The sequence below is a fragment of the Oncorhynchus nerka genome, linkage group LG9b (assembly GCF_034236695.1).
Source record: "Oncorhynchus nerka isolate Pitt River linkage group LG9b, Oner_Uvic_2.0, whole genome shotgun sequence".
In the NCBI taxonomy this organism is placed as follows: Eukaryota; Metazoa; Chordata; class Actinopteri; order Salmoniformes; family Salmonidae; genus Oncorhynchus; species Oncorhynchus nerka.
In genome coordinates, this window is record NC_088424.1 from 12,991,532 (window position 1) to 13,009,018 (window position 17,487).

The following is a 17,487-nucleotide window of genomic DNA, read 5'->3' on the forward strand; positions in this document are numbered from 1 at the left end:
CAACGACGTGCAACGAGAAGGAAAATGCAAAAAGATCGATGCAAGTGACGTCAGAACAAGTGTGCTAAAAACCTATTTTTCACACGGGTGGCACGCATGGAAGTACGCGCACACCCGAATGAATACACGGTGCATTGGAAGCGTGTGTGTGTACGTGCTACACATATAACGATGGTAGACCCTCTAGCTCTGCACTCATTGTTCATTTTCATGTAAACATCTGTCATTGAACACAACATACATGTAATAATTGCAGAGGGGAATTGAAGCAGAATTGCATATCTAGGCTACTGGTAATAGATAGATCACCTAAGCCTTTTATGCATATTTTGCTATAGTAGCCTAAGGGTCTTGAACAGAGAGATTCAGGCAGACAGACAGACAGATAGGGACAGACCGACAGACACATACAAATACCCACCTCTAACGTCATTGCTGTACAACACAAAAACATCCTCAACTTTCCTCGTTTCCTTTTATGCAGAATGCTTTCCAATCCAGTCACTTTAGCTGGTTTTCGCTTGTTTGTTATTCCAAACAAGATCTTTGGGTGAGAGATTCCTGACATCTTCCATTTCTTATGCCAATTAGCTGAATTGTGCCACCGAGCATGGGATTTAAACCCTCAGCTCCAGCTTTGTTAACTCCTTCATGTGGTCAGTAAATTCTAATACTTTTCTTACCATTTTATTTTTTGTTTCAATTTGTTCTTATGTGGTGGTTGTGGTGACAGTTGTATCATGGTATCGTTGTAAGCTCATTTCAGCTTTATTCAGGAGGACACTCCCAAGTAAATGTTTGTTTTCCTCACCCTTCAATGTAAACACCAGACATTCTAATGTTATTATAGTTATTACACCAGATTTATGCAAAAGAAAAGGGCAACAACCCAACAAACAACCAAATTTGAACTCATTATTCAATGACTTTAGATATCAGATTCAAAACTGATTAACCAAGGCCATAGTCTTAAAAAATGTTTGGGGTGGGTTGTGTTTCACCTCGTGTCCACAATTCAGAGCTGGTAACGTACGCCATCTAGTGTTAGAGATTGAATATTACAATAAAAGGGAAGGTTGCGTCCCAATTGTTTTGAACAGCCTCCTTTCCTCACTACCTTAGTAACATCCCTTGATGACCAATTATTTGAAACGACCTGATAAATATTGCCCTGAGACGTGAGTTGACCAGGAAAAACTCTTGATCCTTATGATAAACTACAAATACTCCCGAGCACCCTGAGTTTTTCATGGTCAAGTCACATGGTCAGGGAAAATCCAGGGGCCCTAACTAAAAGTTATATTATAAAGGTAAATTCCAGTCTTTATAACTGTCAGTGATTATATAATAAATAGTGTTATTAAATGGTATTGGAACATTGCCAATGGTGTGCTGTTAAACATGCAAGGTCCTTAATTAACACCTACACACTCACAGCTCAGAATATCCACCGCAGCCAGGCTGGCAGGCAGGCAGATGCATGCCTTCTCAACTCCCTTTGTTAAATGGGAGCCAAATAGGTGTTAATGGTAGGCTACTCCACGAACACGCATGACAAGACACTTCATTAGCTTTTTAGATTAAAAATCATTAATTTCACACTTTATTGTAAGATTAGCAATTTGAGATAGTGATATCTTCAATATAATTTGTATCCATTGTAGTCCTTCTCTTCTTCAAATCAAATCAAACTTTATTTGCCACATGCGCCGAATACAACAAGGGTTTTGTTGGGTGGGTTCGCTGGGTTCGCGCCCAGGCTCTGCTGCAGCCGGCTGCGACTGGGAGGTCCATGGGGCGACGCACAATTGGCCTAGCGTCGTCCGGGTTAGGGAGGGTTTGGCCGGTAGGGATATCCTTGTCTCATCGCGCACCATTGACTTCTGTGGTGGGCCGGGCACAGTGCACGCTAACCAGGTCGCCAGGTTAGCGGCGACCTGGTGTGGCTGGCGGCGACCTGGTGTGGCTGGCTTCCAGGTTGGATGCGTGCTGTGTTAAGAAGCAGTGCAGCTTGGTTGGGTTGTGTTTCAGAGGACGCATGGCTTTCGACCTTCGTCTCTCCCGAGCCCGTACGGGAGTTGTAGCAATGAGACAAGATAGTAACTACTAACAATTGGGTACCACGAAAAGCGGGTAATTTTTTTTAAAGTAACACAATAAGAATAACAATAATGAGGCTATATACAGGGGGCACCTGTACAAGTCAGTGTGCAGGGGTACAGGCTAGTTGAGGTAATCTGTACATGTAAGTGGGGGTGAAGTGACTATGCATAGGGAACAAACAAACAGCGAGTAGCAGCAGTGTACAAGAGGGAGGGTGTAAATGTAAATTGTCCGGTGGCGATTTTTATGAATTGTTCAGCAGTCTAATGCCTTGGGGATAGAAGCTGTTGCGGAGCCTTTTAGTCCTAGACTTGGGGCTCCGGTACTGCTTGCCGTGTGGTAGCAGAGAAAACAGTATAACTTGGGTGACTGGAGTTTCTGACAATTTTATGGGCTTTCCTCTGACACAGCCTGTTATATAGGTCCTGGATGGCAGGAAGCTTGGCTCCAGTGATGTACTGGGCCATTCGCACTACCCTCTGTATTGCCTTACAGTCAGATGCTGAGCAGTTGCCATACTGGCGGTGATGCAACCGGTCAGTATGCTCTCGATGGTGCAGCTGTAGAACCTTTTGAGGATCTGGGGGCCCATGCCAAATCTTTTCAGTCTCCTGAGGGGGAAAAGTTTTTGTTGTGCCCTCTTCACAACTGTCTTGGTATGTTTGGACCATGATAGTTTGATGGTGATGTGGACACCAAGGAACTTGAAACTCTCGACCTGCTCCACTACAGCCACGTCAATATTAACACCTTTTCCTGTAGTCCACGATCAGCTCATTTGTCTTGCTCACATTGAGGGAGAGTTTAAAGGTTTTGTTCACATTGGCTACCGAGAGCGTTATCACACAGTCATCCAGAACAGCTGGTGCTCTCGTGCATGCTTTAGTGTTGCTTGCCTCGAAGCGAGCATAAAAGGCATTTAGCTCATCTGGCAGGCTAGCGTCACTGGGCATCTTGCGTCTGGGTTTCCCTTTGTAGTCCGTAATAGTTTTCAAGCCCTGCCACATCTGACAAGTGTCAGAACCGGTGTAGTAGGATTCAATCTTAATCCTGTATTGACGCTTTGCTTGTTTGATGGTTCGTCTGAGGGCATAGCGGGATTTCTTATAAGTGTCTGGATTAGTGTCCCGCTCCTTGAAATCGGCAGGTCTAGCATTTAGCTCGATGCGGATGTTGCCTGTAATCCATGGCTTCTGGTTGGGATATGTACATACAGTCACTGTGGGGACGATGTCATCGATGCACTTATTGATGAAGCCGATGACTGAGGTGGTGTACTCCTCAATGCCATTGCATGAATCCCGGAACATATTCCAGTATGTGCTAGCAAAACAGTCCTGTAGTGTAGCATCCGCGTCATCTGACCACTTCCGTATTGAGCGAGTCACTGGTACTTCCTGCTTTAGTTTTTGCTTGTAAGCAGGAATCAGGAGGATAGAATTGTGGTCAGATTTGCCAGATGGAGGGTGGGGGAGAGCTTTGTATGTATCTCTGTGTGTGGAGTAAAGGTGTTGTAGGATTTTTTCCCCCTGGTTGCACATGTGACATGCTGTTAAAAATTTGGTAAAACTGATTTAAGTCTGCCTGCATTAAAGTCCCCGGCCACTAGGAGCTCCACTTCTGGGTGAGCATTTTCTTGTTTGCTTATGGCCTTACAGAGTTGGTTGAGAGTGGTCTTAGTGCCATCTTCGCTTTGTGGTGGTAAATAGACAGCTATGAATAATACAGATGAGAACTCTCTTGGTAGATAGTATAGTCGACAGCTTATCATAAGGTACTCTACCTCATGCGAACAATACCTCGAGACTTCTTTAATATTAGACATCACGCACCAGCTGTTCACCATGACGAATAGCGCTTGTGCAGGATCCTACTGTATGTGTTGATCAACATACTGATCAATGGAATGCGCGCAAAACTGAATGCGCAAACCACCGCATTTAACTATGGAAAGAGGTCTGGGAATATGGCTGAATATAAACGGTGTAGTTATTCCCTCCACAAGGCAATCAATCAAGCAAAATGCCGGTACAGTGACAAAGTGGAGTCGCAATTCAATGGCTCAGACACGAGACGTATGTGGCAGGGTCTCCAGGAAATCATGGACTCTCCTTCTCCGTGGCCGATATGAGTAAAACATTTAAACGTGTTAACCCTCCCAAGGCTGCTGGCCCAGACGGCATCCTTAGCCGCGTCCTCAGAGCATGCGCAGACCAGCTGGCTGGTGTGTTTACGGACATATTCAATCGCTACCTATCCCAGTCTGTTGTCCCCACATGCTTCAAGATGGCTACCATTGTTCCTGTACCCAAGAAGGCAAAGATATCTGAACTAAATGACTACCGCCCCGTAGCACTCATTTCTGTAATCATGAAGTGCTTTGATAGACTAGTCAAGGATCATATCACCGCCACCTTACCGGCCACCCTAGACCCACTTCAGTTTGCATACCGTCCCATAGGTCCACAGACGACGCAATCGCATTCACACTGCACACTGCCCTATCCCATCTGGACAAGAGGAATACCTATGTAAGAATGTTGTTCATAGACTACAGCTCAGCATTCAGGACCACAGTACCCTCCAAGCTCATCATCAAGCTGGAGGCCCTGGGTCTCAACCCCGCCCTGTCCTGGACTTTCTGATGGGCCGCCCCCAGGTGGTGAAGGTAGGAAACAACATCTCCACTTCTCTTACCCTCAACACTGGGGCCCCACAAGGGTGCATGTTCAGCCCCCTCCTGTACTTCCTCTTCACCCACGACTGCGTGGCCATGCATGCCTCCAACTCAATCATTAAGCTTGCAAATGTCACAACAGTAGTGGGCTTGATTATCAACAACAATGAGACAGTCTACAGGGAGAAGGTGAGGGCACTGGGAGTGTAGTGCCAGGAAAACAACCTCTAACTCAACATCAACAAAACAAAGGAGATGATCGTGGACTTCAGGAAAGAGCAGAGAGAGCACCCCCCTATCCACATCGAAGGGACAGTAGTGGATAAGGTAGAAATGTTTAATTTCCTTGGTGTACACATCACAGACAAACTGAAATGGTCCACCCACACAGATAGTGTGGTGAAGAAGGAGCAACAGCGCCTCTTCAACCTGTGACGACCCTCCCACTCTGTCTGCCGTATTCTCTTTTTGTTATTTCCTTATTAGGATGCTGGTGGGCGGAGTTGGGAGGGTCGTCAGCTACATGGGAAACACCTGGGCCCGGTGTCTCCCAGGATAAATACACCACTTCCCCATTCATGGAGGAGACTCTCTCCATGCAGACACCTTTATAGATTTGGTTGTTTTTCTTGGTGTTTTTTTGGTTGTTTGCGTTAGCATCTTTCAACACCCTGCATTATCACATTCATGCATGCAAAACACTCACTTACACTACTGATTACTGATTACAGACACCATTGTATATTATACTTAGTTACTTATTTAATAAATATATATTTTGTTACTCCTTATCTCCACGTTGTCTCCCTTTTGTTACGGGCTTTGAACCGGTTCGTGACAAACCTCAGGAGGCTGGCTGAAGAAATTTGGATTTGGTCACCCAAAACCCTGACAAACTTTTATAGATGCACATTTGAGAGCATCCTGTCGGGCTGTATCGCAGCCTGGTGCGGCAACTGCACCACCCTCAACGCAAGGCTCTCCAAATGGTGGTGCGGTCTGTACAACGCATCACCGGGGGCAAACTACCTGCCCTCCATGAAAGCTACAGCACCCAATGTCACAGGAAGGCTAAAAAGATCAATCACTAACTCAGAGAGGCTGCTGCCTACATTGCGACCCAATCACTGGTCACTTTAATAAATGGATCCCTAGCCACTTTAAACAATGCCACTTTAAATAATGCTACTTTAATTATGTTTAATCATGTCATCAGGCTTTCACGCCTCAACCAGATCGTCAGGCTCCCACGCCTCAGCCGGGTTGCCAGGCTCCCACGCCTCTGCCGGTTCATCTGGCTTCTACGCTCTAGCCGGCTTGTCCAGCGCACTAGCCGGCTTGTCCAGTGCCCATGCCCCGGCCGGCCCGTCAGGCCCTCCCAGGTGGCGCCCCTAGAGGAGGGAGGGGGGGGGTGGTACTGTCACTCCTGGTCCCAATCTCTCCCTCTCTGGCACTTGAGGGCGCCAGACTGCCTATCATTACGCACACCTGTCCCCTTCATAACGTGCACCTGCGCCTCAGTGGACCCACCTGAACTCCATCATTATTTGATTGCCTCCCCTTTATCTGTCTGTTTCCTCTGTTCCATCCCTGTGTCAGCATTGATGTCGTTATTTTGTCCGCTGTCCAGATGCTGTTCCTGTCCTGTTTCATGTCCGTTATTTATTCAATGTTCTCCCTGTACCTGCTTCCTGTCTCCAGCTTCGATAATCACACAGGTAGAAATGCAAATGGAGGAGGTGTTGCTATGTATGTCCATAGTCATATTCCTGTTAGGCTGAGAGAGGGTCTCATGTCAGATTATATGGAAGTAATATGGCTACAGGTTCATCTGCCTCACCTAAAGCTTATTCTCGTAAGAAGTTGCTATAGACCACTGTGTGCTAAAAGTCAGTATTTGCACTATATGTGTGAAATGCTCGATAATGTATGTGATATAAACAGAGGTATATTTTTTGGGTGACCTAAATATTGACTGGTTGTCATCAAGCTGACCACTCAAAAAGAAGCTTCAAGCTGTAACCAGTGCCTGCAATCTGGTTCAAGTCATAAGTCAACCTACCAGGGTATTTACAAACAAAACAGGAACTTAATAATCCATGTGTATTGATCACATCTTTACTAATGTTGCAGAAATCTGCTCTAAAACAGTATCCACACCCATCAGATGTAGTGATCATAATATAATAGCCATATCTAGAAAAACCAAAGTTCCAAAGACTGGACCTAAAATTGTGTAAAAGCGATCATACAATAGGTTTTTCACGATTCCTATGTCGAAGATGTGAACAATATGGTCTGATGTGTGTAATGAGGAACATCCAGACGCTGCACTTGAAGCATTTATGAAACTGCTTTTCCGGTTACTGATAGGCATGCGCCCATCAAGAAACTGACTGTTAGAACTGCCAAATCCCCATGGATAGATGATGAATTTAAGAACTGTATGGCTGAGTGGGGTGAGGCAAAGGGAATAGCAAATACATTTTAAGTATCGCTGTTAATTCAGTTGATTGTGGTGTACCGCAGGGCAGCCAACAAGGACCATTCTTGTTTTTTGTTTTCACAAATGACCTTCCACTTAACTTGAATAAAGCCTGTGTGTCTATGTATGCTGACGACTCAACAGTATACACGTTGGCTGCAACAGTAAAATAAATAAATGAGACACAACACAGAGCTCCGGTCTGTTTTCTAATGGGTAACTAGTAATAGGCTGATGCTAAATATCTCAAAAACTAAAAGCATAATTTTTGAGACAAATCACTTGCTCAACGCTAAACCTCGTTTAGATCTATTATTGAGTAATGTGGCTATTGAGCAAGTTGAGGAGACTAAACTGTTGGTTGTAATCCTAGAAAGCAAGCTGTCATGGTCAAAACGTATAGACTCAATGGTTGCTAAAATGGGAAGAGGCCTGTCCATGATAGGGCGTTGCTCTGCCTTCTTGATATCTCAGTCGACCAGACAGGTTCTGCAGGCCCAAGTTTTGTTGCACCTGGACTACTGCCCAGCTGTGTGGTCATGTGCGGCAAAGAAGGACATGCTGTAGGTAAATTGCTGTTGGTCCAGAACAAAGCAGCACGTATCGCACTTAGATGTATATGGAGTGAAAGTGTCAGTAACAGTAACATGCATGTCAGTCTCTCCTTGATCAAAGTTGAGGAGAGATTGACTGCATCACTATTGGTCTTTGTGCAAAGCATTGATACGTTGAAGGTACCGAACTGTCTGTTCAAACAGTTGGCACACAGTTCAGGCACTCATCGGTACAACACAAGACGTCTCTTCACAGTCTCCAGGTCTGGGAAACGCACAGTATTAAATAGAGCCATGACTACATGCCACCCCAGGTAACACAAGCTAGCAATAAAACCAGTTTCAAGCAGATAGAAAAACTCCTTGCTGCACAAAGGGGACTGTGAAGAGAGAGCCATTTTCTATATATATTATATTGTAATTTGCAATGTACTACGTATTAGACCTAGATCTTGCATGTATGTACTGATAGGTAGGCTATGTGTGACGTTTTAAATGTACTGTATGTATTTCAGTCCTTGACTAATAATGTTCTATACTATGTATTATGTCATGTCTCATGTGGACCCAGGAAGAGCAGCTGATGCTTTTGCAGCAACTAAAAAGGGGATCGTAATTAATACCAAAAAACAATAGAGAGGTCTATTTTCATTTATACTCTATTATGTACAGTTCTAAAGTTTGGTTTGAAAAGGTCAACACGGCTGCACATATTGGCTTCTTATGTTTTGGTTAGTGGGAAGTGGCGGCTCCTGATAAGGTCACTGTCCACCATCCTTTTTTGCTGAACTTTGGAATTGTGATTCAGTTGCGGTCTGCTTCAATGGTGCTGAATTGGCGATTGGCGCTGTTACACCTTGTTTACTTTACCCCTGACCTTTTACATTGTGACAACAAGTTTACCACAGGAGTGTCGCTCAGTGGGCAAAGCTTGAGACCCCCGAAATAGAGGACATATCAGCAGTAGGGAAGTGTCGGAAAATCCAATTTCACCACGGAGACCTTGTCATTTAGTGTGTACACTGCAAGTCTACCCACACAATTTACAAGGAGAGATTGTGTAGTTCCCTTGGGTTTAGCTAACTCTAGGTCCATGTGAAGATGAAGAATAAGACTGTCGTGTCCTCTGGGTCCTTTGAGGAATAAACAATGCTTCCTCCAGTTAATACTAAACCCTGAACCAGTCCTATAGTTACCCAGCTGCAATGTACCTTTATATCAACACAACCGTATTGTTCTGTGAAGGTTTCCTAGTTCCATTATTCATTATTTAGTGCGATGGGGTTCTCAGGAAGCGAATGGAGGAGACTGTTTTCCTTGTTGTCTCTTCTTATTACAGTACAGATGTGTTAAAGAAATGATTCATAGAGTGTGTTCTCTGTCCCTGCAATGTCTCGAAGCCTTGTCTGTGCCACCACTCAAGCCTTAGTCACTATACAGCAATAAAACAATGCAAAATAAATCATTATCCCACCAAGAGTGTCCATAGAGAGCGCATGCAGTAACTGAACCAAGTTGGCTGTTTAGTTTTGCTTGCTGACTGAGCTATCCTGCTTTATTTTAGGCATTGTGACAAATCCATTTGTAGGCTACTCTCTGTCTCAACTCCACATGTCCTATTTAGATTCCAAGTCTCATCACCTCATACTCAGATTGAGGCTACCCTGTCTCATTGCAAAGGGTCTAGCAGGATTGTGTGCATTTCTTTGTCTATTGCTGTTGTGCCGACCTGAGAAGGATTGATTTAGTACATATATTCAGGTGTCCCGCAGTGGACCTTTACTGAAAAGGTGACATTGATCTGACGTTATGAAATATGACTTGTTGACTGGGATATAATCTCAGTTAAGACATAACTGAAATCTAGGGTTATTTGGTCTGATGCTTGTTGTAGTCTACCCATGAGAGGCTAGAATGGATTATTTTTTAAATCAGTTCATCGCTAGTAACAGCGAGGTCATCATCTTGTCAGGACTAGGACACACATTTTCTTGTTCATCATATTCCACTAGAGGGCACACAGGCATGCCACAATATTGTTAAGTGAGGGAACTAAAACCAACCATGATTAATATTTGTTATCAAGAGCCAAATGTTCTTAGCTACATTTCCACAGTATAAAATGTTACTGAATATGCTGGACTCTCCCTTCTAGTCAATCTGCTTGATTCTCAAGGTGATCTGAAAATTAGTGGTGTCAGCTTTTCTTGGTGAATATTGGACAGTAGTAAATAGTAAAACAAGACACTTATAGTAAAACAGAACACTTCATCAGTCTTGTTGTTACTGTAGCCCACAGTATTTCATTCCTCGTGTACTGTACATTCAATTAATTCACAGTAAAAGCATCCCTATCCTCTCGAACCACTTGTCTGTGCTGTAGTATCGAAGGGAGACCAGCAAAAGCCACGATAGTTATATCGTCTCAAGAAGCTTGTGATCGAGACAATGAGGGCAAATACATAATAGTATCAGCATCTGATTTTTGTCATCCATAATCTGAGGATTTATCATCTTAATCTGTGGGCTACTGTACTTCAGATCGCCTCGCTTCTGTTTATAAAGTGAGCCTTGTTTGTTACCTCAAAAAAAACGAAATAGTGAAGATTTCCAGGGTGGCCACTCGAACAATACCTAATTTCCTTTGAAATAATAATGAGATTGCTGAATAAATTATGGAGCATTCAGCTTGTTTAGCTGAGCCACAACTTTTAGAAAGAGGGATTGTGACAGTCACGGCACATCTTAGGTTTGGACGAGGAGCCGTAGTCTCATTGGATCACCATCAGAAACCCTCTCTACATAAATTAAGTGGTTAGTAGGGGAACACGGTTAAAGATGATGATCAACAAGATTTATGAAGACAGTGAGGAGGACCGTGGCAGTAATGATGTAAACAAGAAGAAGAAGAAGACAGACGGACATAAACACAATATTGGATACACTATGTAAGGCTATTGGCGTTTAGAGGGGCAAGTCCATGGTCCCCACCAATACCAAACTGTGGTCTCTTTATGTTCCGAGTCAGAGTAAAGCCTATTGCTAATTCACTTCTTACACAAAGTGAGGGAATCAAACATGAAGGATGTGTCAAATCTCACTGGGCAAATGTTCTCTTATTGTTCTACAGCCATCCATTAGTGTTGGATTTGCATGGATTTAAGCACTATTACAGTGATTTTCATATAATCTTCACAGAGCTCTGTCTCTAATGATTTTCTGTCCAAGGATAAAGAGAAGGATTTCAGTTATTCGGGAGAAGGAACTAAAGTCACATTTACTAAGTCTTACCACTATGTTCTGGCTATTTTCAGAGTGAAATCTTTCTCTTTTCAAGATACACAGTTTATTAGGTACACCCATCTAGCACCGTGTCGGACCCCCCTTTGCCTCCAGAATAGCTCATCAGGGCATGGAAACGTTGCTCGATTGATATCAAGGGACCTAATGTGTGCCACCAGCCTGTATCATTGACACCAGGCAGAACGGGGCAATGGACTCATGTTGCTTACGCCAAATCCTAACTCTGTCATCAGCATGACGCAACAGGAACCAGGATTCGTCGGACCAGGTGATGTTTTTCCATTCCTCAGTTGTCCAGTGTTGGTGATCGCACGCCCACTAGAGCCGCTTCTTCCTGTTTTTAGCTGATAGGAGTGGAACCCGATGTGGTCATCTGCTGCTATAGCCCATCCGTGAAAAGGACTGACGAGTTGTGCATTCCGAGATGCCGTTCTGCGACCACTGTTTTACTGCGACATTATTTGCCTGTTTGTGGCCTGCCTGTTAGCTTGCACTATTCTTGCAATTCTCTTTCATCCTTTTATTAACTAGCTGTTTTTAACAATAGGTCTACTGCTGACTGGATGTTTCTTGTTTGTTGCACCATTCTCGGTAAACCCTAGACACTGTCATGCGTGAAAAGCCCCAGAGGCCGGCCGTTTCTGAGACACTGGAATCGGCGCGCCTGGAACCGACATCATATCACGCTCAAAGTCACTTAGGTCACTCGCCCAATTTAATGTTCAACAAATAGTAACAGAATGCTATGTCTGTCTGCATGCTTTATATAGCAGGCCACAGCCACGTGACTCACTGTTTGTAGCAGCGAACCATTTCTGTGAACAGGGTTTACCTAATAAACTGGCCACCGAGTGTATATATCTGTTGTTATCTGCATGCTTGAGCTTGAAGTAACCTCCTGTCTGAACAAATCATAATGAACTCCAGACTGGAGTGAGAAAAGTATCAATATTGTGTCCAAATACTGTCCCACGATCCATGTGTATATTCACCATAACTCACAAATTAAACCATGATCTGTGAATATATTAAAATGTTTCACAGAAAAAACATGATCCATATACTGTATACAGTGCCTTCAGAAATATTGACTTATTCCACATTTTGTTGTGTTACAGCCTGACTTTTTTTCTCACCAACCTACACACAATACCACATAATGACAAGGTGAAAATGTGTTTTAAGACATTTTTGCTAATTTATTGAAAATTAAATACAGAAATATCTTATTTACGTAGGTATTCACACCCCTCAATCAATACTTTGTAGAAGCACCTTTGGTGGCAATTACAGCTTTGAGTCAACTTGTGTGTGTCTGTATCCGCTTTGCATATCTGGATTTGAGGATTTTCTACCATTCTTGCTTACAGATTTTCTCAAACTCTGTTAAATTAAAGGGTGAACAGCAATCTTCAAGTCTTTCCACAGATTTTCAATGGGATTCAAGTCTGGGCTTTGACTGGGCCACTCAAGGACTTTCACATTCTTGTTCTGAAGCCATTCCAGAATTGTTTTGGCTGTATGCTTAGGGTCATTGTCCTCTTGGAATGTAAATCTTCACCTCAGTCTAAGGTCGTTTGCACTCTGAAGTAGATTCTCATTAAGGTCTGCTGGGTTGGGTGGGGAGCGTTGCTGCACAGCTATTTTCAGGTCTCTCCAGTTCGATCGGGTTCAAGTCCGTGCTCTGGCTGGGCCACTCAAGGACATTCAGAGACTTGTCGCAAAGCCACTCCTGTGTTTTCTTGTGTGTGTGCTTAGGGTCGTTGTCTTGTATGAAGGTGAACCTTCACCCCAGTCTGAGGTCTTGAGCGCTCTGGAGCAGGTTTTCATCAAGGATCTCTCTGTACATTGCTCCGTTCATCTTTCCCTGAATTCTGACTGCTTCACCGTAGGCATGGTGCCAGGTTTCCTCCAGACGTGACGCTTGGCATTCAGGCCAAAGAGTTAAATATTGGTTTCATCAGACCAGAGCATCTTGTTTCTCATGGTCTGAGAGTCTTTAGGTGCCTTTTGGCAAACTCCAAGTGGGCTGTCATGGGCCTTTAACTTCTTATGGCTGGGGGCAGTATTGAGTAACTTGGATGAATAAGGTGCCCAGAGGTGCCCAGAGTAAACTGCCTGCTACTCAGTCCTAGAAGCTAAGATATGCATGTTATCAGTATATTTGGATAGAAAACCCTCTGAAGTTTTTAAAACTGTTTGAATGATGTCCGTGAGTATAACATAACTCATATATGGCAGGCAAAAACCTGAGAAAAAATCCAACCAGGAAGTGGAAAATCTGAGGTTTGTAGTTTTTCAACTCTTGGCCTATCAAATACACAGTGGGATATTGGTCATGTTGCACTTCCTAAGGCTTCCACTAGATGACAACAGTCTTTAGAACCGTGTTTGATGCTTCTACTGTGAAGTGGGGGTGAATGAGAGGGGAATGATTCAGGGCTCTGGCAGAGTGCCATGAGCTGGCCACGCTCGTTCACGTGAGAGCAAGGTCTGTTCCATTGCATTTCTACAGACAAAGAAATTCTCTGGTTGGAACATTGTTGAAGATTTATGTTAAAAACATCCTAAAGATTGATTCTATATTTCGTTTGACATGTTTCTACGACCTGTAATATAACTTTTTGGACTTTTCGTTAGTACTTTCCGCTGGACTTGCACGCGCGTTGTGAGTTTGGATTTGTTTACCAAACGCGCTAACAAAATTAGTTATTTGGACATAAATGATGGACATTATCGAACAAAACAAACATTTATTGTGGAACTGGGATTCCTGGGAGTGCATTCTGATGAAGATCATCAAAGGTAAGTGAATATTTGTAATGCTATTTCTGACTTCTGTTGATTACACAACATGGTGGATATCTGTTGGGTTGTTTTGGTCTCTGAGCACCGTACTCGGATTATAGCATGGTGTGCTTTTTCCGTAAAGTGTTTTTGAAATCTGACACAGCGGTTGCATTAATTAAGGAGAAGTGTATCTATCATTCCATGCATAATAGTTGTATCTTTTATCAATGTTTATTATGAGTATTTCTGTATATTGATGTGGCTCTCTGCAAAATCACTGGATGTTTTGGAACTATTGAACGTAACGCGCCAATGTAAACTGAGATTTTTTTATATAAATATGAACTTTATCGAACACAACATACATGTATTGTGTAACATGAAGTCCTATGAGTGTCATCTGATGAAGATCATCAAAGGTTAGTGATTCATTTTATTTATATTTCTGCTTTTTGTGACTCCTCTCTTTGGCTGGAAAAATGGCTGTGTTTTTCTGTGACTTGGCTCTGACCGAACATAATCGTTTGGTTTGCTTTCGCTGTAAAGCCTTTTTGAAATTGGACATCAGATGACACTCATAGGACATCATGTTACACAATACATGTATGTTTTGTTCGATGATGTGCATATTTATATCCAAAACTCTCAGTTTACATTGGCGCCTTATGTGCAATAATGTTTAAATTCCAAAACATCCAGTGATTTTGCAGAAATACTAATAATAAACATTGACAAAAGATACTAGTGTTATTCACAGACAGAATTAAAGATAGACATCTCCTTAATGCAACCGCTGTGTCAGACTTTTAACCTGTTGCTTCTACTCGGGACGCTTGCGTCCCAACTAGAGCTCTGGAAATGCAAATGCGCTACGCTAAATGCTAATAGTATTAGTTAAAACTCAAAAGTTCATTAAAATACACATGCAGGGTATCGAATTAAAGCTACACTCGTTGTGAATCCAGGCAACAAGTCAGATTTTTAAAATGCTTTTCGGCGAAAGCATGAGAAGCTATTATCTGATAGCATGCAACACCCCAAAAGACCCACAGGGGACGTAAACAAAATAATTAGCATTTCGGCGTTACACAAACCGCACAATAAAATAGAAAACATTCATTACCTTTCACCATCTTCTTTGTTGGCACTCCTAGATGTCCCATAAACACTATTTGGGTCTTTATTTCGATTAAATCGGTCCATATAAAGCCTAGATATCGTTATATGTAGACTGTGTGATAAACGAAAAAAACATTGTTTCAAAACGTAATGTCATTTTTTAAAATTCAAAAAGTCGACGATAAACTTTCACAAAACACTTCGAAATACGTTTGTAATGCAACTTTAGGTATTAGTAAACGTTAATAAGCGATAAAATTCATCAGGAGGCGATGTAAAGATCATTAGCTGTCCGTCTGGAAAAATGTCCGGCTAGAAACTCAACGAAAATATCCGGTCCTAGACCGGATTAGATACGGTGTCCTGTATGTGTTTGACCAAGAAAAAACTCGAAGGGAAATGACAAGACTCTAGACACCCTGTGGAAGCTGTAGGTACTGCAACCTCAGGCAATTAATTGTGGTTCACGTTTATCAATGGGTTCAAGTAGCGCATGGATATATTTTCCCCATTTTCAGTGATCAGTTTTTCCTGTGCTTTTCGATGTAAATGCCGTTCTGGTAAAGCCACAGCAGTGATTTAACCAGTTTTTTAAACGTCTGAGTGTTTTCTATCCACACAGACTAAGCAAATGCATATACTATATTCCTGGCATGAGTAGCAGGGCGCTGAAATGTTGCGCGATTTTTAACAGAATGTTCAAAAAAGTAGAGGGTCGACTGAAGAGGTTAAAAAACTTTACGGAAAAAGCATAATCTGAGAACGGCGCTCAGAACCTAAAACAGCCAGAAGAATAGCTGCCATTTTGGAATCAACAAAGTTAGAAACAACACCATAAATATTCACTTACCTTTGATGATCTTAATCAGAAGGCACTCCCAGGAATTACAGTTCGACAATAAATGACTGATCTGTTCCATAAAGTTCCATCATTTATGTCCAAATAGCCACTTGTTGTTAGCGTGTTCAGCCCAGTAATCCATCTTCATAAGGCGTGAGCATTTCATCCAGACATAAACTCGAAAAAGTTCCGTTACAGTCCTTTAGAAACATGTCAAATGATGTATGGAATCAATTGTTAGGATGTTTTTAACATAAAACATCAATAATGTTCCAACCGGAGAATTCCTTTGTCTTCAGAAAGGCACTGGAACGAGAGGTAAATCTGTCGGGGACGCGCGTCATGAGACCAAGGCTTTCTGCCAGACCACTGAAAAACTACAATCCTCAGATGTCCCACATCCTGGTTGGATTTTTCTCAGGTTTTCACCTGCCATATGAGTTCTGTTATACTCACAGACATCATTCAAACAGTTTTAGAAACTCCAGAGTGTTTTCTGTCCAATACTAATAATCATATGTATATATTAGCATCTGGGACAGAGTAGGAGGCAGTTCACTCTGGGCACGCTATTCATCCAAAGGTGAAAATGCTGCCCACTTTCCCAAAAAGGTTAACCAGAAGTGTATCTTTTTAAAATTGTGTAAAATACTTGTATGTTTGAGGAATTTTTACTGGCTGTTGTCATATCAATCCCGTTAACGGGATTGTAGCCCTAAGAAGTTTTTAACAAGGGCAACTACAAGGAGCTTGCAGAGGTAATTGTACGCTATGATGCTTTACTTACTGAACATATGGAACTTTTGACTGTCTTTTCTGGGATGTTGAAAACAATTCCGAATGATTTACATTAAAGAGAGAGGTTGACGCAGCAAATTTTTTCGCGTGCGCTCAGATAGGCTTTCCACTTTCCTCCTGTATTTATTTAGCAAAGATGATAACAATCACTCCAGACAGACACAAGCAAAAACTCATGACATAATTGTTGCAGCAGCCTAGGCTACACCTAAAAACGTTAAAGATCTGACATGCTGAATCGGATGAAAACGAGACGATTTTTCAGTCTTATCAACTGTTAAAAATTACCCCACCGCTCTGGGACCTGCACCAGTCTGCTTGCAGTTGTCAGTTATCGTTAGGTATGTGGATGATCAAGGCTGTATTCAGGAACGTTTCTTGGTCTACTGTGTCAAGTGGGCGAGATGCACAGTCTGTGTTTGACTTTATGCATTTTGAGATGTTTAACTTCACAGAGAAATGTGTTGTCAAAACCTAAGATGGCGCAGCTGTAATGGAATGTATCTGCTATTTGTATTTACAGCTAAGTCCCCTCCTGTTCCCTGATTTAAGAGGTGATAACTACTCCTCTCCACTACCATTGTGAACTTTCTCCTGACATAATCTGAAGCCACGTCTCATGTGCCTGCTCATCCACTGGCACATTGAATGTTTCCCCTCCAAGCACAGTCAGTACCTCTATCAATTTTCTCTCATTACTGTATGTAGCGTTAATCACTTACACAATCACATCATTATACATCAATGCTTTTACTCCTTGCTTGGACTAACTCATTCTTGGCTCTTTTGTCTAACTGTGTAGTGTGTTGTCTTATAG